Source organism: Chiloscyllium punctatum, chromosome 27, assembly GCF_047496795.1.
Source record: "Chiloscyllium punctatum isolate Juve2018m chromosome 27, sChiPun1.3, whole genome shotgun sequence".
NCBI classification, from domain to species: Eukaryota; Metazoa; Chordata; class Chondrichthyes; order Orectolobiformes; family Hemiscylliidae; genus Chiloscyllium; species Chiloscyllium punctatum.
The window spans coordinates 23,795,533-23,817,835 of record NC_092765.1 but is presented as its reverse complement, the minus strand read 5'-3'; the positions used below and the strand labels follow the sequence as shown (position 1 = coordinate 23,817,835).

Below are 22,303 nucleotides of genomic sequence, written 5' to 3'. Positions count from 1 at the left end.
GTAGGCACTAAGTAAGTGCGCAATAAATGAGCAAGAAAGCTGCCCTGAGATGCATCCTTATCCAGGCCAAGCCGTGCAACTTTAAAGTGCAGAAAGGTGTTGCAAAAAATGATAGAGGGTGTTATGAAAATTCACAGAGGCCACCATATGCCATTATTTGTGAACACGGATGCATGCAGATCACACCCTGAATTATGCCTTGAGATGTTTTTACTGGGTGTTTGAGGAGCAAGTGCTGACCTGGAGTAGCTAAAAACCCACACTGACTTTAACATCAAGAGGTAGCAATGTTTAGTTTCAGTTTGGCGGATTAGTATAATAGAAAGCACCATTTTAATGAGGTGAGGATCCTTGTGAATGAGAGGGTTAACAAGCAATGATCCCACTTAATAGACATGTCACTGCTCCCCAGCAAGAATTTAATCCTATGCCCAGAACTCAATTTAAAATTGCAGCAAGTTGGCCCTGACATTGAGAAAGCCTTCACCTGCCTTCTCACCGATTAGCTCAGATTACTCACTATCACAACACATTGTTCAGGATCCACTAAGATTCCATCCGGTATTCCAGGTGTAGTCTCACCAAAACTAAGACATTGAAACATTTAAAGCAAAGAACAGCAAATACTGGAGTCATGTCATACGTCTCCAGGTTGAGCTTCATCTGCCATTCACCTGCCCACTTCACCTACTTCTCTACATTTTCTGGAATTTCTACACCTTAGATGATTATTTGAATAGAACCAATGGCAGAGATAAGGGAAGAGGCAGCAAATTGACATTACATTCTCATGCTCTTTTGATGGGCTGTGTCATAACAATTTTGTGATTCCCTGAATCATATTCTGCTTTCCTTAATGCATCATTAAGACTTCCTCAATAATAAATTCCAGTACTTTCCCAGATTACTGATATAAAACTAACTGCTCTATGGTTCCTTGTTTCCCTTCTTCCCTCCTTCTTGAATGGCAAACTAAAGTATGCTAACTTCCAATCTGAAGGAACTGTTCCTGATTCAGGTGATTCAGGGAAGTTCTAGCCAGGTCATCCACTAATACTGCAGCTATTGTTTTCAGAACACTAGGATGAAAACCATTAAGTCATGTTGGATTTTGGTTCCTTGCGTTTCTCCAGTAGTTCTTCTCTGTAATATTAATTACTATAATTTCCTCATTCTTGTCAGTCTCTCGGTTACCCTATTTCTAGTGAGTAAGTTGTGCCTTTAACTGTGAAAGTAAAAGATATTTGTTCAATATCTCTACTATTTCCATATTCCTCATGATAATTTCTTTTGTCTCTGCTTCTAAAGGATCAATGCTCACTTGTCTACTCAACCCCTTTTTCTCACTTGTAAAAGCTCTTACAATCTGTTTTTATATTGCTGGCTCTTTTACTTTCATATTCAAACATTTTCCTTTTATCAACTTCTTAATGGATTTTGGTGGTCCCTAAAATAGTCCCTTTCCTCAGACCCACTACTATTCATTACATCATTATATGTCTAATTAAATCCAACCTCACGAGTAAGCCGTGAGTTTTTGTTATTTGAGGGAATGCAGCTTAGGTTAAGATTAGATTACTTACAGTGTGGAAACAGGCCCTTCGGCCCAAAAAGTCCACACCGACCCGCAACCCACCCAGACCCATTCCCCTACACCTAACACTATGGGCAATCTAGCCAGGCTAATTCACTTAACCTGCACATTTTTGGATTGTGAGAGGAAACTGGAGCACCCAGAGGAAACCCGGGCAGACACAGGGAGAATGAGCATTCTCCACACAGAGAGTCACCTGAGGCGGGAATTGAACCCGGGTCTCTGGCGCTATGAGGCAGCAGTGCTAACCACTGTGCCACCATTGATTAAGACTTTGATTTTCTTCTTTCATTGCTTATTTACCATTATAGCTATCAATTTATTTACCCAATTTTCAATCTTAACCTGACAACATCCGCGGAAGATGAAACAGATTAATAGAACCAAAGAACAGTCACAGGGCCCAAAACATTAACTCTGTTTCTCCCTTTGCACAGATCTGCTGAGATTTTCCAGCAAGTTATGTTTTAATTAATATACTTCCTATTGATTCAAATTTTATCTCTAGATTTATAAGTTTCCCTTCACTAAAAATTTATTTTTCCCTGTTGTTAGTTTAAAGCCACTTTTTCGTACTTTTCCTATTTTCTTTTCCTACTCTGACCATTTTTGCTGGTGTTCTCTTAGGTTTGTACTCTCTGTCACATTAAGGTTACCATTTCCCATATTGCAATCTGCACTGTTGTCTTGTCCTTTTTCTTCAACATTGGTGCACACCAGTTGGTTGCAACAACATTCATTTAGAAAGCATTCCTTCCCTTTTGGATACCTTTCAATGAGACTAAATGTGTGTCCAAACAGAAGAAAAAATGTAAAGGTATATGGGTCAGTCTCAATGTGTCATTTATGAAGAGTTCTTTATTGAATATTATCAGTTGAACAGTCAATTTTGGGATTCTTGGCTATTAAAAATTCTTTTGTTCATGGTAGTTTGCTGGGAGTATGTGGAGTGAAAGAATCCTTATTTTGCCTTGTTTCCTACTGACTGGCTAGCAGAATAGCTGGCTTCCAGTGCTCAGAGCAAGTGAATCTTTTACCTATAAGACAGTGGTGACAATTGCATAGTTCTTCAACTGTGATTGTATCGGCACACTAGTGCTTGAAGCCAGGCTAATGCACAATGACACCTCAAACCTCTGCCACACATAAGCACCTTCTTCCACTACCACACACAAAGCAAGTTTGAATTAGTTTTCAACCCCTCTTCTTGTATATTCTTGAGTAGAAAAGCTTGTGTCTCTCACCCAGTCAATAGCCTTTTGTTCCAGCGTATTTATGTTTCTGATAACTCCCAGGGGATTTCGGTTTAGTTTGTCATGCATCGTTCACTTTTAAGTCCATCACCTTGAAGCTTCTTCGACACTTTATCTGATTTGACATTCCAGCGATTCTAACTCCAGGCAGCCACTAAATTTATCACCTGAATCCACATTCATCCTCTGTGATTTGCATTTTTAATAAAATTCAAATGTTGTAATTAAAATTTCAGTATGTCTCCAGATGATCTGGAGTTCTGATCAGTTGTCATGCTATTACAGTGCGATTTCAGTTTTCCAGAACAGAAATCTGGTTTTGCTTTATGTGAAAGAACCTACAGAGTCAACTATCACAGGCACTAGATGGCAGTTCATCCCACAAAATCTAGTGTAAATATTACTTTCTGAATGTGTTTTATGCGTGTGTCAACAAGACGTTGTGTACATACCAGTTAGAACAATTTGAATTCAGTAGACAGGAATAGGACAAAAATTCAAAGAAGGAATAACTTTAACAATTCCATGAGAATGTAATTAGTGTAGTTCAGCGATGTAAATATTTATAACTTATGGAGTTATCAATATGGTCCTCACACATTCTTAAAAACACATACACTAATAATTTAACGGAAATTCCTGATAAGCAAACATCCATTTAGCGTGAAACAAAAAACCCATTATACAGGACAGGATTGAAAATAAACTGTACTACTTTGTTTTATTTTAAGTAGAGAATGTTTAGAGGTTTTTGTATATTTTCTTAACTCCACATTACATTGTAAGATTCAGCATTGCAAAGTTACAGGAAATTAGTTTGAAGATGTAAGTGATTAAGCATTGGCAAATGTTGAAAGTTGCAAAGTACATTTATTTTATACAGAATATATTTAGCTGACTGAAAAATGCTTGAGGTATTGGCTTCACACATTGGAAAGTATATAAAAGAGACATGTTGCCAATATGTCTGATCTTTTTAAACAAAATTGGATACTTCATTGTTAGGGGATGTCATAGAGATTTTAGAAGGCTGTTCATATTTTCATTTAGAAAGCTGCAGTGGAATGTTCTTCAGTAACTTTGCAAATCATCTACAAATTAGATGTAGAAGGCATCAACTAAACAATAGTAATCCAACTTGGACATGTAAAAGAAGTAAGGTTAACAATAGTTTATAATCGTTCAAAAGACACTTTCTTAAAATAACTGTAGACACTCAAGTAACAGTTGATCCCATATAAAAGTCAACCCCTAACCTCTGACCACAAATATCCTTTTTTAAATTTCCTGAAGTCATTATGGTGGTCAGTTAAATTTAATGAGAAATTAGCTCTATTGTCCAAAAGGATAATGGCATCTTTACCTCTAAGGATGTTGTTTAGCTCATTGATGAGACAGTTGGATTGTCATGCACAGCAATGCCAAGAGCATGGATTCAGTTTTTACACCAGCTGAAGTTACCATGAAGGAACCTGCTTCTCAACCCCTTGCCCACTCACCTGAGGCATGGTGATCCTCAGGTTAAACCACAACCAGTTGCCTCTCTATAATGAGAGAACAGCTCTATAGTGTTTTTGGACAAGGCAACTTTACCTTTTATTCACTAAAACAGCTCTTGCAAGTATTGACTCAGTGCAATTCCCCAGTACCAAGGTTTTTGTCAAGGGCTGGAAGCTGTCGGCCTGACATTTTTCAATGGAATGCTCCTTTCCTTTCTTTCCCCTGACTACCACACACCCATGACATTGAAACCACATGCCAATTCCTCCTCTCCTGAACCAAAAGTTCTGGGAAGCTGGAACATAGCCTGATGAAACTATAAGAGAGAGGAGTTAGTTCAAGACAGGTGTGTCTTTGGGATTTGGCGGGAGTACCTTATCAACGTGTTATTACATTCGCCCAACAGCCACTGGGCATAGTAAAAGTGGATCAATCTGAAACCAAGTGCCATGCAAGATTAGGAACTGTACGGCCATTTCAAAGATCATGTGACTGGAAAAAAGAACCTTCAGAATGAGAGGTTAGCCATCTAGAATACAAAGGACTAATTAATTCCGGGTACCATGTCTGGAAACAAAGATAAGTTACACAGTTTAAGAGTACCTATGGAACATACCAAAATGAGGGGATTGTGGATGGACTGTTTCAGTGACGACATTCCCCATGGCCTTTTAATTGAAAGTTAGGCCTGCAAATATATTACCCATGTAAAGGTCAGCCCCATATATTTTATATGAAAAATGGGTCTGAAAACTTCAACTTTTACACAATTAGGAAAGCCACATTAGCTAACCTGGGAGAACTTGAGACTACAGCACCTGAACTGCAAGCATATTAAATTCCTCAACATAATACCTCTGTTGATTGTGAGTATAAAATTCCCTCTCCAATTATTATCTTAAATGCTGGAAATCAAGTCTGGAATGAATACATGACATAGCTATTAGATTCTATAAGGCAGAAAAACCATTCCAGGTATTGATGAAGCTTCCAACTTCCTACCTCCTTCTCACTCTTAAGATCCTCATCATAACCAAGCTCTTTGTGCAAGCTTCAGGGTACTATTTTCTAACATTTCCCTCTTTGGTTCAATGTTGACGAATTTTCGCTAACCTTGTTCAACTGTTTTGGGGACAATTTTCAACATTAATGGTTACATATAAATGACTGAATGTTAGATGAACAATCTTCTGTTACATTGAATAACCTCTGAAATGTTTTGATCTTTGAAATGTTAACACTGTTGTCATTCTCTAGACATCTTAATTGCTTTTCTGTCGATTAAAGGCAATTAACTACATTTTCATATCGTTTTCGTTATTTTGCAGTTGAATGCATTATTTGTTTCAAAATCTGATAAGTGTTGAAACCGACACAAGAAAAGTAACTTGTGCTGCATTTCCCACAGTACTTGCATGCAGTGCTGTGAAGTGTAACATCCTCTGTGAAAATCATTTTAAAATGCAGCTAGTAGAGTGCACAATAAAAGAATAACACAATAATAGATTTTTGTTGCTTCCTTCTGACAAATTCAATCTCACTTAGCATTGCTTAGCTGACAAGAAATGAAAAACGCAAGAAGTTCTGATCTTAGCATTTAAGTGAATCCACTCGGTCTATTTCATAATTTGCTCATGAAATAGAAAAGCATAACAAACATTATTTAGTAAGATATGCATTAAAGGATTAATGTATAGCTTATAAATGAAAAATCCATGCATGTGTTGTAAACACAATCTGTAAGTATTAAAACACAGTTGCTTTGAAAGCTGAAGGAATACATTGAAGCTTTAATTTATTTCATTACACAAGAACACAAATAGTTTATAAATGAGAACAGGCCACTAAAGTTCCAATCTGTCCTCCAAGTGTTGCAGGCAGTAACTATAAGGATAGCTCAGGATTCAAAAATGAAATAAGACAAATCCTAAGCAGACAGTGGACAAATAATTGTTATGAAGTTTGCTTAACTTAAACCTCCTGACAGAGGTAAATTGCACTGCATTCAGGGGAATATTTCCAAGTCGATAAAGTTCTGGAAAATGTCTCCCTGGATAGTAGCTCAATATTACATTCTATTTTATTCAGCGTTGGCCGCTTGGATCCAACAAACCATTCCCTCATATTTCTGCAACCGTAAAGCACGAGATTATCTATCCGTACTGTCCTTGGAATCCATGATCTGTTCAAAATTGAATATTCATCCAGTTCTTTTTTAAAGTACATCATCACTCACCATTTCTATTTGGAGTCCACTCCATAAATTCCCTGTTCTATGGCAAAAAAAACAGACATTTCTTCAAATTTCCAGCTTTGGTTTAGAACACCAGAAAGAAAAAGTAGTTTTAAAAGAATCTTGTCTGGATTATCTCCTAGTGATGAAGATAATTTCAGTGGAAAGCAGTGAGTTGAGAACTGGCTCAAGCTCCTGGCTAGTTGCTGCCATGTCTTCAGAAAGCCTGCCAACTATTGCCGAGTCAGAATGGTGCCAGCATTGATTTGGATACTGTCTGCGAACATGTACATTTATCTCAATTAATTTATAAATACTGAAATGTCAAGGACCAATGTTGACCTAGTACACGGATCATATTGTTCCTGTGTAAATACCTAGTTTGATTGGCATAAGCTGAGTAAAATGGTCACACGCAAGCAAACCAGGAATAACCTGAGTCTGTAACTTATTAAACCTTGATATAGTACTGTGGGGAGTCTTTCAATTTCCAGAAAAATATGATCCCAGCTTTCCCTGTAATTCTGCTACCTTTATGATATTTTTATGCTTAAAACGTTGAATCCAACTTTAGAACTTCACCTTTGCCAAAAACATTTCACTTATTTTATTCACATTCACAGCCCTATGGTCATGACTGTGTTCCAGCATTCTGCCTGACATTCTGTTTGCTTTGTTATTTGCTGTTCTTCAGTAGTCAGCCATATTGAATGCCAAATCTACTCAGAAGCCTGCATTCCTATCAACACTCCTCAGCTATTTCAACATATTGCCATTGTACACATGTTACCCATTTTGTTTTCCTACTCTGCATTTATACAAGCCTTGAGATCAAATTCCATCTGCCATTATACCACCCATTTGCAGAGCTTGTGAGGTGGTCTGACAATTTTACCAAATATTAATCATAGTTAGGCTGATGTTTTAACTTTCACGAACAATACAGCAGCCCAGACTCCTACTCGCTGTTTTATACATGTCACTGGAATAAAAAGATTTTAGTTTGGTCTCTCTGGTTTATAAACAGTATCACTGACTTTCTCAGGAATGTCACTATCTTTACAAGTCCCACGTTGGCAATTTTTATCAGAAGTGTTACATTAGTAACAGAATGTAATTTCAAAGGTGTAAAAGGTTTAGATTCAGAGAACCCTAGTGATTGGAAACAATCAAGGACTCGCCTCAACATGACTCAAGGGAACCAGGCACCATTTGATCAGGATCAAAATAATTTCATAAGAATGTGCAGATGCTACTGGAGTCAAAGAATCATTGTGAGTTGGTTCCCATTTCATACCTGATGAAGGGCTCTGGCCTGAAACGTCGATTTTCCTGTTCCTTGGATCCTGCCTGACCTGCTGTGCTTTTCCAGCGCCACACTCTCAACTCTGATCTGCAGTCCTCACTGTCACCCATTTCAAACCCAGTTCAGCAGCAGAAGTGACAATAGCTTCTCATTCACAAAGGATACCAGTCGGCTGTAAATGACCTTTTCAATATAAAACAGGCAATGCTGGAAATAGACACGTTGATGAGTCAAGTCAGGGTTCGGACTTTAGATGTCACTGTTTGAATAAGTATTGCTCTTTACTTTCAGATATCTGTGTTTTAGTTCAGACTTCTAGCATTCACTCAAATAAAGACAAATAACTGTGGATGCTGCAACGTTCTGAAAGAAACAAACAGAAAGTGCTGGAACAGCTCATGAAGTCCAGCAGCATCTGTGGAGAGAAGGAGTTAATGTTTCAAGTCTGGTATGACCCTTCTTCAAAATATAATTCCTACTTCTGAAGAAGAGACACATAAAGTCCAGTATGATTCTTCTTCAAAGAGAAATGTTAACAATGTTTCTCTCCCCACAGTTATTGCCTGACCTGATGGGGTTCTCCAGCACTTTCTGTTTTAATTCCAGCATTCACTGTTTCCTTTTGGACTACTGCTTTACCTGTGCATTGCTTAAGTCACTTAATTAATAAGGACAGGTTACGACTTCTGAGGCTATTGCACAGGAAACATGAAAAAAACCCTTCACGTGTTGAATTTTAAAGTGGAAGTTGCAGGCTGAATTTTACTTTTGTTGTCAACATGACAATTTTATTGAGTTTCTAGGGTTTCTCTCCATGAGGCCGAGTGAATTTTATCGCTGCATCTGACCAAACTTACATCGTTAATGACCTACCCTGTTCCTATAGCATCCTTTTGTGCAAAGGCAAGTTGACCTCTCCTGTCAGGACCAGCAGAGGGGGCCATGGCATCAGACTCAGGGCACCATTTGGTTCAGTGCAGTCTCAGCTGTCTGCAGCAATGTAAGAATGACATTTGCCACTCTAACAGCGTAAATAGCACCACCTTCTCTCTAACACCTCACACTCACTCTATCTCTGCTTTTCTACCCACCTCCCATCAAGGCTCATATTCTGCCATTCTTATTAGTGCATGCAATGTCTTCCTTCAGACCACTGACAGCCACACCACTAGCCCTGTCCTGCCTATTTACCTCTATGGGACATCTACCCACCTGCACCAAAAGTGCTGCACAGGCAACTTTCTTCTCTCATTCCAAGGAGAAAACAGACCCCATTAGGGCAGAAATGGTCAAGACTGGCACTTGGCTGCCCGACATTTGGCTCCTCACATCTCACGAGGAAAGGATATTGTCTCTGATTGCACTGACAGGCTGGTTATCTTGTCCAAACCTAAGGAGTTGTACTGGAGGTTGCTCTTGGCTTACTGTGCTGGGACCTGTAAGTGAAGATGGTCTCCCTTCACTTGAATGAGCATTGCTGGTGTCCATGACAAACCTTTTCCCTAGTGTCTGTACAAAATGGCACGGCAATACAGCAAACTGTAGAGCTCCATTTCGTTGATTGAGAATCAAGGCACAAAGGGCAAGGTAGGGCAGGGATGCTGTGAGTATTCAGATAGGCTCAAAGTGACTGAATGTTAAGAGACCCAGGTGAGAGATACAGCTGCATTCAATTCATGAGCTGGACGTGTATCTCTGAGCTCAAAGTGTCCTCGCTGAAACATGATAATGATCCTTGATATTGCATCCCAAGGTGTAGCACTGAAGTGCAGGATCCTTTCAGGTGAATGGATTGGAGATACACCACATAATGGCTGGCATGTCAGATGCCAATGTCCGTGGATATGGAGTGTGTCCTGAGATGTGGGTGCCTGGTATCCAACAATGAGTCCTGTGGCGCTAGCAGTACCCTGGAGTTGCCAGGTATTTACTCTGACTTTTGTCATGAGAATTATTGATGTTCAATTTCACATGGCAGGTGGTATGATAGAAAGCTACATATTAATGAGGTGTGATTTAAGATAATAAGATTGAAAATAAGTAATAATCCACTGTCTATTAAGAAGGTCACCTCAATGTCCAGAACTTGGTTAATAAATTCAACAAGCTGCTTCCGATGTTGAAAGATGCCTGACTGGACATACTTTGAGTGATTCGTCCAGACTTTTCGCCATAGCCCACATTGTCCAGGCACCAAGAAGACTTTGTTTCACAATTTCTTTAAGTTGTGAAAGCTTAAAAAGTTGTATGTATTTGTGCAGTTCCTTACTGTAAAACCATGTACAGGTTAACGTTTTGACATCCCTCCCTGTACAAGAATGTGAAGATACGAGCTGTGGCTAGTTGGTCTAAGGGTATGATTCTCACTTATGGTTTACCATAGTGTTGAGATGCAAGAGGTCCCAGATGAGCCCTTGTTTTTTAGGTGGCATGGTGGCTCAGTGGTTAGTACTGCTGCCTCACAGCACCATGGGTCCAGGTTCAATCCCCGCCTCTGGGTGACTGTCTGTGTGGAATTTGCACATTCTCCCTGTGTCTGCATGGGTTTCCTTTGGGTGCTCTGGTTTCCTCCCACAATCCAAAGATGTGCAGGTCAGGTGAATTGGCCAAGCTAAATTACCCATAGTGTTGGGTGCATTAGTCAGGGGTAAATACAGGATAGGGGAATCGAGCTGGATGTGTTGCTCTTTGGCGGGTCGGTGTGGACTTGTTGGGCTGAAGGGCCTGTTTTCATATGGTAGGAAATATAATCTAACATAATTATGTCCAACCTGACCCCATTATCCAAGGCTATCCGTAGAGGGGACAAACAAATCTGGTAATGCTGAATGGTTTTACCAAAACAAAACCACTTGGACAGAAAGAAGGGAATATTGCAACACCTTTTGCTAATTGGCAGCTGAGATAACCGGTGATTTTTAAGGAGGTAAAGGATATAATGTGGGGGGGGTGAGGGGGCTTTTAATTTCACAGTTCATGCCAAAATACCAAAAATTAGAAATTAAACATGATCCTGTTAACTTCCACTACTAATTAGCACATGCTTGGAGATGTGTGGCAAGTTCTTATGTGGGTGTCGGCCAATTGTTTGAACACATTAAGCAAGCAATTAACTCAAGATTTAACACAACATGTTTGCTACATTTGATTCTCCCTACAGGTGGCTCATCTTTTCATGAAAGGTAAACATCATCACAAATGTTCTGAGACATTACAGCATTCATTGTAGAGAACTGACTCTTCCAATCTCTCTCCGATATTCCATGGTACCTCTCGAATGGCTGACAGGACCTCACACAGGTTCTGATGCTCTTCCAACATTGCCTTTTTCATGATTGAGCCCTGAAGCTCAGAGTCTCCATCCAACTGAACAGAGCTTGGATGATTCTATGTCTTCCCACAGGGACCCTTCTCTACTGCTGCGGTCTCTAAATATTGCTCTTGTTTACACAAGGGAAAAGAAAACAGTAAACAAAACTTGGAAATGAAGTTACTGGTCATACTGGGGAGTCCATTTTGTGGTATGTGTCATTCATAGGTTTTACTAGTTTTTCCTTCTAGGCAATTGGGTTAGAGTTGGGATTATGGTTAGCATCAGAGTTGCATTAGCATTAGAGTCGGGGTTAGTGTTCAGGTTGATATTTATTTCTATGTAGTGCCTAAGTGTGGAGAAGGGCATATCCAGTGATAATTGACCCTCATTCCCACCAATGGGAAAATGTGTTGGATTGAACTCTCACAAGTTTGTTAAGGTGCTGACCAGCAAGCTCCTTAGAGAATATTAGGCCTCAAGCTTGAAGTCCCACCTTGCCAGAAATTGCTGGCCTGTCAGGAACTGGCAGATTCGGGGTCCAAAGTATCCAAAAGCAACAAGGTTGTCTTTCTCTTATGAGGTTTGCAGAGTGGGGAGTCATGAGGAAAGAAAGGTCAATGTGGTTGGAGGCCAGGGGGGAGAGGTGGATTTCAGTGGCCATCTACATTGCTGTCTCTGCACCATCCACCACTCCTGTTCCCCCAGCTATTGCTTCAGGATCAAAGTAAATGGATGCTCCCCACCAACCCAGCAGGTAGGTTATCCAATTGCCCAATTGGCAAAGCAGTCAGTTTCCTTACCTGCTGGGAAAACAGGTGTTCAAGCTGGTGAAAAGTTAAGACCATTAAATGGCTGTTAATTGACCATAGAGTCATAGATTCATACAGCATGGAAACAGACCCTTTGGTCCAACTCATCTGTGCTGACCAGATATCTTAATCTGACCTAGTCCCATTTGCCAGCATTTGGCCCATATGCCTCTAAACCTTTCCTCTTCATATATCCATCCAGATGCCTTTTAAATGTTATAATTGTACCAGCCTCCACCACTTCTTCTGGCACTTGCTCCAGACAACATATCACCCTCTGGTCCTTTTTAAATCTTTCCCTCTCACCTTAAGCTTATGTCCTCTAGATTATATTCCCTACAGTGTGGAAACAGGCCCTTCAGCCCAACCAGTCCACACCGACCCTCCGAAGAGTAACCCACCCCGACCCATTTTCCCTCTGACTAATGCACCTAATACTATGGGCAATTTACCATGTCCAATTCACCTGACCTGCACATCTTTGGACTGTGGGACGAAACCGGAGCACCCGGAGGAAACCCACACAGACACAGGGAGAATGTACAAACTCCATACAGACAGTCACCCAAGGCTGGAATTGAAACTGGGACCATGGTGCTGTGAGGCAGCAGTGCTAACCACTGAGCCACTGTGCCACCCTTTAAAACAAGTTTGATTAGATTGCCTACAGTGTGGAAACAGGCCCTTTGGCCTAACAAATCCACACTGACCCTCCGAAGAGTAACTCACTTCCCCCTGACTAACACTATGGGTAATTTAGCATGGCCAATCCACCTGACCTGCACATCTTTGGACTGTGGGAGGAAACCGGAGCATCCAGAGGAAACCCACACAGACACGGGGAGAATGTACAAACTCCATACTGACAGTCACCCAAGGCTGGAATCGAACCCAGGTCCCTGGCGTTGTGATGCTGCAGTGCTAACCACTGAGCCACCATGCCATAGTTTTGGACTCCTCCATCCCAACCCTTTCCATGCCCCTCATGATTTTATAAATCTCTACCCCTCATTCTCCAGTGCTCCAAGGAAAGAAGACCCAGCTAGTCAGCTTCTCTCTATAGCTCAAACTCTCCAGTCCTGGCAACATACTTGTGAATCTTTTCTGCATCCTCTCAAGTTTAACAACATCCTTCCTATAGGTGGGCGCCAGAAATATATGTAGTATTCCAGAAGTGACCTCACAAATGCCCGGTACAGCCACAACATGACATCCCAACTCTTATATTCAATGTTATGACCAATGATGGCAAGTTGCCAAATGCCTTCTTCACCACCCTGTCTACCTGCAACTCCACTTTCAAGGAATTATGCACCTGCACCCTGGGTCTCTTTGTCCAGCAACACTCCCCACGACCCTATCATTTAGGGTAGAAGTCCTGGCCTGGTTTGCCTTACCAAAATGCAGCAACTCACATTTATCTGAATTAAATACCATCTGTCACTCCTATAAAATACCTTAATTGCTGGCTAGATGGGAAAGTCCCCACTGAACCATCTCACTGAGTACTTAATTGATAAACACCAAACTACCATTGTCGACACCAGCGGGGAGGGCATACTCTGCTTTGTCAGCCCCAGCCTTCTTTATCAACTTCTCTTCTAATTTCTTCATAACCACTCAGACATCTTGATCACAGGGGCTTCTACTTCTCATAGAACTGCCTACCCGTTCCTTACTCCTTGTTCTTGTCAAACCACAATCTCTATCTGCCCTCCTACCTCATTCCAGAGTACTACAAGATACCACTTCCTATCATCAGAATTCCTTTCACAAGTTTGTGATTTCTTTTTTCCTTGGACCTCATCCATGTCCACTTTCTAAAAATATAACCATGTTTCCTGGCCCACAACATGTTTACCCCATCTTGTCAATCAATGAATCTTACCTTCTGTCCCTCAACTTGCACATTTAGCCAATGTTTGTGTTTGCTGGTGGCCTTCTCTGTTCTCCACAGAATGATGGTCATCCTCACTGGCCTTTCCTGGCATATATGTTACTTCTGTGCCAACTTTGGGTGGCTATCCACTGGGATATGTAGGCTTGTCCTGCATCTCTGTACCATTTTGCCCATATTCGGTCAGCGCTTATCTGCCATAATCTGTTCCTCATAATTGTTCACCATTTGTGATGGTGAAGTGATGGTTCCTCATCACTTTCTTTGACATGTTCAGATAATACAAATGCATCGTTATTGCAAATTAATCTCAAAGAATGCACCCCAAGTTTGTTATCATGATATAAAAATACTGCTTTCCATTATTGCCTATTATTTTACCCAGACCTTTCCACTCTTCCTGTCCTTTTTTTGTAATCTACTCAACCCCGTGGCATTTCTGATGTCCTCATATGATACAATAAGTCTTCCAATTTTTTTGGAAATCTCAGCCTTAATGCAGGGCACTCAAGCATTCAGGAAGATTTGGAATTAATTTCTGTCTATCCCAAGTCAGTGATTGATCATTCATTACCAAAGGAAGTTTTGGATTTCTCCCAAAAAAATCAATTGATATGAATTGTAGCTGTCAACTATTTGCGATGAATTCTTTTTATGCCCTGTCCATGCCAGAGCAGATTTTTTTTACAAATCAGTTGATCTATAGAGATTTTATGAAGTATCTCATCAGGTTACCGCTTTATTTTGTTCACACACTGCATGACTAAAAGCAATTGCCACTGTCATGTTCATTCCTACAGTCTTCATATTTCACACATATCCCTGAATTCATCATTGGCAGATTCCACCATTCAGTTGAGTTTAGCTGGTGATCCCAGTCCCTTTCCAGTTCTTCATTCCCTTATCCATAGTTGAGCTTTTCTCTATACTATATATTTTTGTAGATTGACTAAATTTAATTGCATTGTTTACAAAAGACAAAATGAAAATATTATTTGCTCACTTTCTGCCTTCAAGTCCATTGCTAAAACTTTATTGAAGTCGCCAGCTGATGGGAGACTCACTACAGATCCTGTCTATTTTTCTTTACATATGTCACATTTGTTACTCATCTCTTCTATAAATTTAGTGACTCATTGACCCTTACTTCTGTATTGTTTAATAGGATTTTTAATCTGTGGCAAGATGGATGGACATATGGAGATATTGAGGGCTAGGAATGAATGAAGCTGCAAATTGGGCTATTCTATGGAGTTCTGTTCAAGGGAATGCGGGACATCACTGACCTCCCCCCTCCAGGTCAGTTTACTGAATCCCACTCCTGAGCACACTGCTGATGCTGCTGATTTGTCAGCTCCTTCTAGCCATGCATGATTGTTTCAGAGTTGGCCTCTTCCTCCCCTCTGTGGGCAATAATATATCTCTTTAGGGCCTTACAGCCTGCAGTTAGATGTAGGAAAACATCAAGAACTGGAAGCAAGAGCAATGCCATCACTTGTTCACCCATTCTTCCAGTTGCTTTATCCTTTAGTGGGAGACCTGCAAAGGAGCCTTCTGCATTGCCGATGGTTCCAATAAATGGAAAACACTCAGTTGGTGGCTATAGACTGTCCTCACTCCTGTACTCCCTGATTTGTCAGGAATTCTGAAAGTTGGATACTAATGCTGTGGCTCAACGCAACAGATAAGGCTATGGTCATTTCACAAACAGTCAGGTACCTGACCTGCTATTGGTTCTTTCGCTTAGTAAGTTAGTTTAGTTACAATTCTGCTTATAGAGACTGCAAACATACAAGGTTCCATCCTCGCAAAGGTCTAGTTGAGGATATGGTGGGTAAATCTGGAAGTTAAGGTATCAATGAGACTTAAACATATGGTAAGAAGATGCATTTCCAACAGAGTCCCAGCCTCTCTCATCACGAGACCTGTAAAAAGGCCACTTGTGACAGCTTGGAATTTTTAAGGCTTTTGCAGCAAAGCTACAGGGAAAAAGCAGGAGCTGTTCAATGCAAACAGTTCCCTTGATCCTTCCAATTGATTTGTTCACTTGTTTTCTTTTTTGTAATAGATAAACGACTGTTGTTATGCCTTATACTGGTTCCTGGCTAACTTATTTGACTTTCCTTTCAACTGAACAGGAAATCAAAAACATCTGCCTTATTGTGTGGAATCCTGTGCCTTGCCAAAAATGTGACATGGTTACATTAATCTGGAGGTTGCAGCTGTCAGGACTGCAGGTGCCTCTGGTAAACCAAAGCGGACATCACCACAGAGTGTTCCAACACGCAATGAGACCAAAATGTTTCGCCTTTGAAAGATTTCCTTTCCTTGCAAGAGCACAGAGACTAAACAAATATCAAATAGTTAGTATTACATTAATTTGGTTCCTGTTATAACTTTCTGAACAACTTTTCGTTTTTGATTAAGTTATGAGTACTAAGCATCATCTAATAAAGAGATGTCTAATTCAGAAATAATCACGCAAATATTGTATGCTCTCTAAAAGCTTCCTGGAGGTCAATGACAATATCCAATCAGATAGTGTTACACTGATAAATACAGTATGGCTGCAGTCATTTCAAAGGTGTTCTCAACACGGAGCACTGATCTTACACTTAACTGTTGATGGAAGCTTGTGAATTCAGCAACTGAAACCAAGCATGAGTTGAGAATCGGAAGATTGTCTTGATTTCTTTGACCATTAGAAATAGAAGGTGGAACAGATTTGCACAATAAAAACAAGATTGTCAAATATTTCTTGCAGCTGACAGCACTTGTAGTTTGCAAAACAATGAAACAATTTTAAAAATTGCTTTAGTCCATAGATATGTAAAATCCCAGAAAAATCCTAGAAGTATTTCTACATTCCTCTATAGGGACAGACAGACAATTTTATTGTTGGCTAACTCTAAGATAAAACAGAGGTTATTTTGTACATGCATGTACAAACATTGTGTGTGAATATTGCATGCCCATTAGTTCCTAAATTACTTCCAAAACTGTTACCAAAACCAATGTGTGTGGCAACATCATGAAATCCAAATGCAGTTACAATGTGTAACAAAGACTAAACTGTATCTGTTGTAACCCAAGTATGTTTCCTAGTGGTTTACATGGTTGAAATTTGGCACAGATTATTTCAGAAATCTATGCTGCTCATAAAACTGCCAAGCATGACAACCAGTTTAAAAATATTTAGACTTCATTTCCATTTCTTAAGGTTTATTTTTTAAAGTATTTTTTGTTGAAGACTGTGTCAATCATAGAACCACATTCTGATTATCTGGAAATATGCCAAGTCAGAGCACTATTAAAACATCATCAAAGTGATGGTGCAAGCAAACTGATGAATCTTGAGGTTAACCATCAGCCAAATGAACTTCAATAAACATACAATATTGACCTTACAAAGGAGATACAAAGTGAAATACATTCATGGAAGGATTTAAATACTTAAAACAAAATACCAAAGTTAGCCTGGACAAACTCTGAATTCAGGCAGGCACTTCATTACATTTAACAGTAAAATACAGCAAAAGAAAAGGCAGACAGTTGCATCCTAGGTTTTAAGTGTACTGCATTTATTTCATATCCTGAACTAATTTGCGCCATGATGGAGCTTTAACAATGCAACTTATTGTAATAGTGGAGGTTAAGAATCGGAATCTTTTAATTTTTAACACATGTTCCTTCAGAATGATTTGGACACAGGTCAAATCTTTTGGGATCTTCATTTTGGAAAATATTTCCCAGACTGCAATATAAAAACAAATTATCAACCTTTCTTTTAAGAAAAAATAAAATCTGTTCATTTACAACAGGCTAAATTTGGTCCTGTGCTATTGTGTTCTAATGTCCTAAATTCAGTTATAAACTTTCAGAATAGATCTGGAGTTTGCGGGAAATGAAGATCAATCTTCTGACCACTATGGTGTGTAACCCTGGAGAAAAATCACAGGGAGTAGATCTAAAGGCAGAGGAGGTTAAAACTCAGATTCCCAATGGGTGGATTAAAGTTTTAGTATTAAGTTAACAAAGCATTTCAGGAAGTTTGGTTTTCTCGACAGTGATAGCCAGGGTCCTATTCTGCATTCATTAGCATTCCAGGGCACTGCAATTGCGTTCACAATATTCTAAAGCAAAATTGAGAAAAACAAGTGGTCACAAAGCTGACCGTATATATGAAGAGGATGTATGCCAGGATAGATTATTCCCTGGAAGTTCTTGTGGGCACACAATTTGACATTCTTTTCTTCAGTCAAGTCAACGAACTGTCTTCACTGAGAATATGAAATAGAAATGGGAGGGACTTGATCTGTTTGTACATGTTCCTACACAGGTCTTTGCCAGATATAAAACTGCTGAAAATGGACAAGAACGGTGACTTGCTGACTGTAGTGATTGTAATGAGGTTGACAAGCTGGACATCGTAGAATATGAGTTCTCTGATTGGGGCTGTTAACCTGGACCAATCAGGGAGCCCTGGCTGACATATATAAACAGAAGTGTCAGAGGTTCTGTCCACTCTGAGAGCTGACTCTGAGGAAGCTGGATCAGTGTCAAGGACTCTCCATGTGTAAATAAAGGGTGATTTGGTGATGGGATATTGGCCTCTGTTGGCAGTGTAAATCAGGCAGTTGAGAAGAGAAAATAGATGAGAGCCTCATTCTGCTGAAACTCTCTGTACTTTTTGATACACTGTTATTATGGGTTGATTGAGACCAGTTTGCTAATTTAGTTACTAATTATGGAGTGTAGATATTATACCCATTATTACCTGATGAATTGGCTGATCCTCTAATTTTGGAACAAAGACTGACAGATAATGAAGTTGTGTGTTTGTGTCTTTTGCAGGGACATATTGGCCCAGATTTTACAATCCCAATAATGGTGAACACTAGTGGTTTACTGCTACTCTAGACTGCATTCAGGGATTTCACTGACATTCAAAAACTGAAGTTAAGGGCCCAGGATAGATGTAGGGTGCAGGGAGCATAGAAGACTGAGATTTTTATTCTAGTTTTATGGAAGTGAAATTTCACCATCTGTCATGGTGAGATTTGAATTCATGTTCCAAGAACATTTACCTGGGGTTCTAGATTACTGGCCCAGTGACATGAACATTATGCTCCAGCAATTTAGAAATAAGAGAAAATAGAACCAATCTCCTAATCACTTCAAAACATCTATAAAGAAGTTACATTCCTGCCTTGTGACAGACCAAAATAGAAAAGGTTCATTCGGAAAAGCACTAAAGATATCAATAGACCTATTTGGGAGTGAAATCGAGGTGATGGAGGGGGCACTCTACTCTTCAAGCAACTCACCAAATTCTGGAATTATCCCCCCTCACCACATGTAATCCATTGGAGTTACCAGCCACCTGAGAATCCATTGAACTGGAGTGAAGCAAAACATTCTTGATCTTAAGCAACTGCTAATAAGGAAGTAATAATTGGAGGATGCAGGAGGGAAATTTAACGCATGGAAGACATTTAGCTCTCTGGTTAAATCTCACAGCTGCTACCTCTTTGGCAGGTTTATTAGGCTGCTCCAACAGAGCCACACTAAAATTTAGTCCACCCAAATTACATTTGCACTGCAAGCCTGACCATTTTATAGGACAATGTTTCCCAGTGACCAACACAGAGATGCCTGCATTTAGCTTCAGCAGTGGACTTGGGGCAATCATTTATTTAACAAATATTTGAACCCTGCAGCTGTCATGTTGAGCCACATAAATACATCTCAAAAGGTGCAATCAATGTAACTCAGGGATGGACAGGACTGGCAGCTTAATGTTCCAGGATACAAATGCTACAGGAAGGATAGAAAGGGAAACAAGAGAGGAAGGGGAGTGTACTTAGGGAACATATTCCTGGAAATACATCCAGGGAAGTTATTTGGGTGGAACTGTGAAATAAGAAAGGGATGATCACTTTATTGGGATTGTATTATAGACCCCCTAATGGTTAGGGGGGAATTGAGAAACAAATATGTAAGGAGATTTCAGTAATTTGTAAGAACAATGGGGTGGTTATGATAGGGGATTTTAACTCTCCAAATACTGACTGGGACTGCCATAGTGTTAAGGGGTTAAATGGAAAGGAATTTGACAAGTGTGTCCAAGAAAATGTTCTGAGTCAGTATGTGGATGCACCTATTAGAGAAGGTGCAAAGCTTGACCTACTCTTGGGAAATAAGACAGGGCAGGTGACTGAGGTGTCAGTGGGGAAGCACTTTGGGGCCAGCGACCATAATTCTATTCGTTTTAAAATAGTGATGGAAAAGGATAGACCAGATTGAACAGTTGAAGTTCTAAATTGGAGGAAGGCTAATTTGATGGTATGAGGCAAGAACTTTCAAAAGCTGATTGGGGGCAGATGTTCGCAGATAAAGGGACAGCTGGAAAATGGGAAGCTTTCAGAAATGAGATAACAAGAGTCTAGAGACAGTATATTCTGGTTAGGCTGGTAGGTGTAGGGAATGCTGGTTGACTCGAGAAATTGAGGGTTTGGTTAAGAAAAAGAAGGAAGCATATGTCAGGTATAGACAGGAGAGATCGAAAGAATCATTAGAAGAGTACAAAGGCAGTAGGAGTATACTTAAGAGGGAAATCAGGAGGGCAAAAAGGGGAAATGAGATAGCTTTGATAGATAGACTTAAAGAGAATCCAAAGGGATTTTACAAATACATTAAGTACAAAAGGGTAACTAGGAAGAGAATAGGGCCCCTCAAAGATCAGCAAGACGGCCTTTGTGTGGAGCCGCTGGAGATTGAGGAGATACTAAATGGGCATTTTGCATCAGTGTTTACTGTGGAGAAGGATGTGGAAGATATAGAATGTAGGGAGATAGATGGTGACAGCTTGAAAAACATCCATATTACAGAGGAGGAAATGCTGGATATCTTGAAGCACATAAAGCTGGATAAATCCCCAGGACTTGAACAGATGTACCCTGTAACTCTGTGGGAAGCTAAGGAAGTGATTGCTGGGCCCCTTGCTGAGATATTTGTATCATTGATAGTCACAGGTGAGGTGCCAGAAGACTGGAAATTGGCTAATGTGGTGTCACTGTTTAAGGAAGATGGTAAGGACAAGCCAGGAAACTACAGACCGGTAAGCCTGATGTTGGTAGTGGGTATGTTGTTGGAGGGAATCCTGAGGGACAGGAATTACATGTATTTGGAAAGGCATGGACTGGTTAGGGATAGTCAACATGGCTTTGTGAGGGGGAAATCATGTCTCACGAACTTGATTGAGTTTTTTGAAAAAGTAACAAAGAGGATTGATGAGGGCAAAGCGGTAGATCTATATCAACTTCAGTCAGGTATTTGACAAGGTTCCTATGGGAGACTGGTTAACAAGATTAGATCTCATGGAATACAGGGAGAACTTGCCATTTGGATACAGAACTGGCTCAAAGGTAGAAGACATAGGGTGGTGGTGGAGGATTGTTTCTCAGACTGGAGGCCTGTGACCAGTGGAGTGCCACAGGGATCAGTGCTGGATCCACTACTTTTCGTCATTTATATGAATGATTTGGATATGAACATAGGAGGGATAGTTCGTAAGTTTGCACGTGACACCAAAATCGGACGTGTAGTGGACAACGATGAAGGTTATCTCAGATTATAATGGGACCTTGACCAGATGGGCCAATGGACTGAGGAGTGGCAGATGGTGTTTAATTTACATAAATGCGAGGTGCTGCATTTTGGAAAAGCAAATCATAGCAGGACTTATACACTTAATGGTAAGGTCCTCTGGAGTGTTCCTGAACAAAGAGACCTCGAAGTGCAGGTTCATAGCTCCTTGAAAGTAGAGTTTCAGGTAGATAGGATAGTGAAGAAGGCGTTTGGTATGGTTTCCTTTATTGATCAGAGCATTGAATACAGGATTTGGGAGGTCATGTTGCGGTTGTACAGGACATTGGTTAGCCCACTTTTGGAATATTGTGTGCAATACTGGTCTCCTTCCTATCAGAAGGATGTTATGAAACCTGAAAGGGTTCAGAAAAGATTTACAAGGATGTTGCCAGGGTTGGAGGATTTGAGCTATAGGGAGAGTCTGAATAGGCTTGGGCTGTTTTCCCTGGAGCGTCGGAGGCTGAGTGGTGACCTCATGGAGGTTGATGAAATCATGTGGGCCATGGATAGGGTATATAGAGAAAGTCTTTTCCCTGAGGTGGGCTGTAACACTGTGAATGCGTCATTAAATCAGTTTGAAAATTCTGACTTTAAGCAGTGTTTAGTAAAGATGCGAAAAGCTTTGATGGTTTGGAGGATAATCCATGAGATTTGGCCCAGAAATATACCCATTTAGTGGACAAATGGAAACAATCTATTTAGAGGTGCTGAATTCATATACAGGAGGTGTAATGTGCTGGGATGGTTT

The 22,303-nt window shown here is 40.2% G+C and overlaps 1 protein-coding gene across 5 annotated transcripts in view; it reads right to left on the bottom strand.

Moving 5' to 3' along the window:
* Positions 1-22,303, bottom strand: part of col8a2 (collagen, type VIII, alpha 2) — a 173,707-nt gene that overhangs the window by 18,851 nt on the left and 132,553 nt on the right. The gene's annotated exons all lie outside the window — the stretch shown is intronic.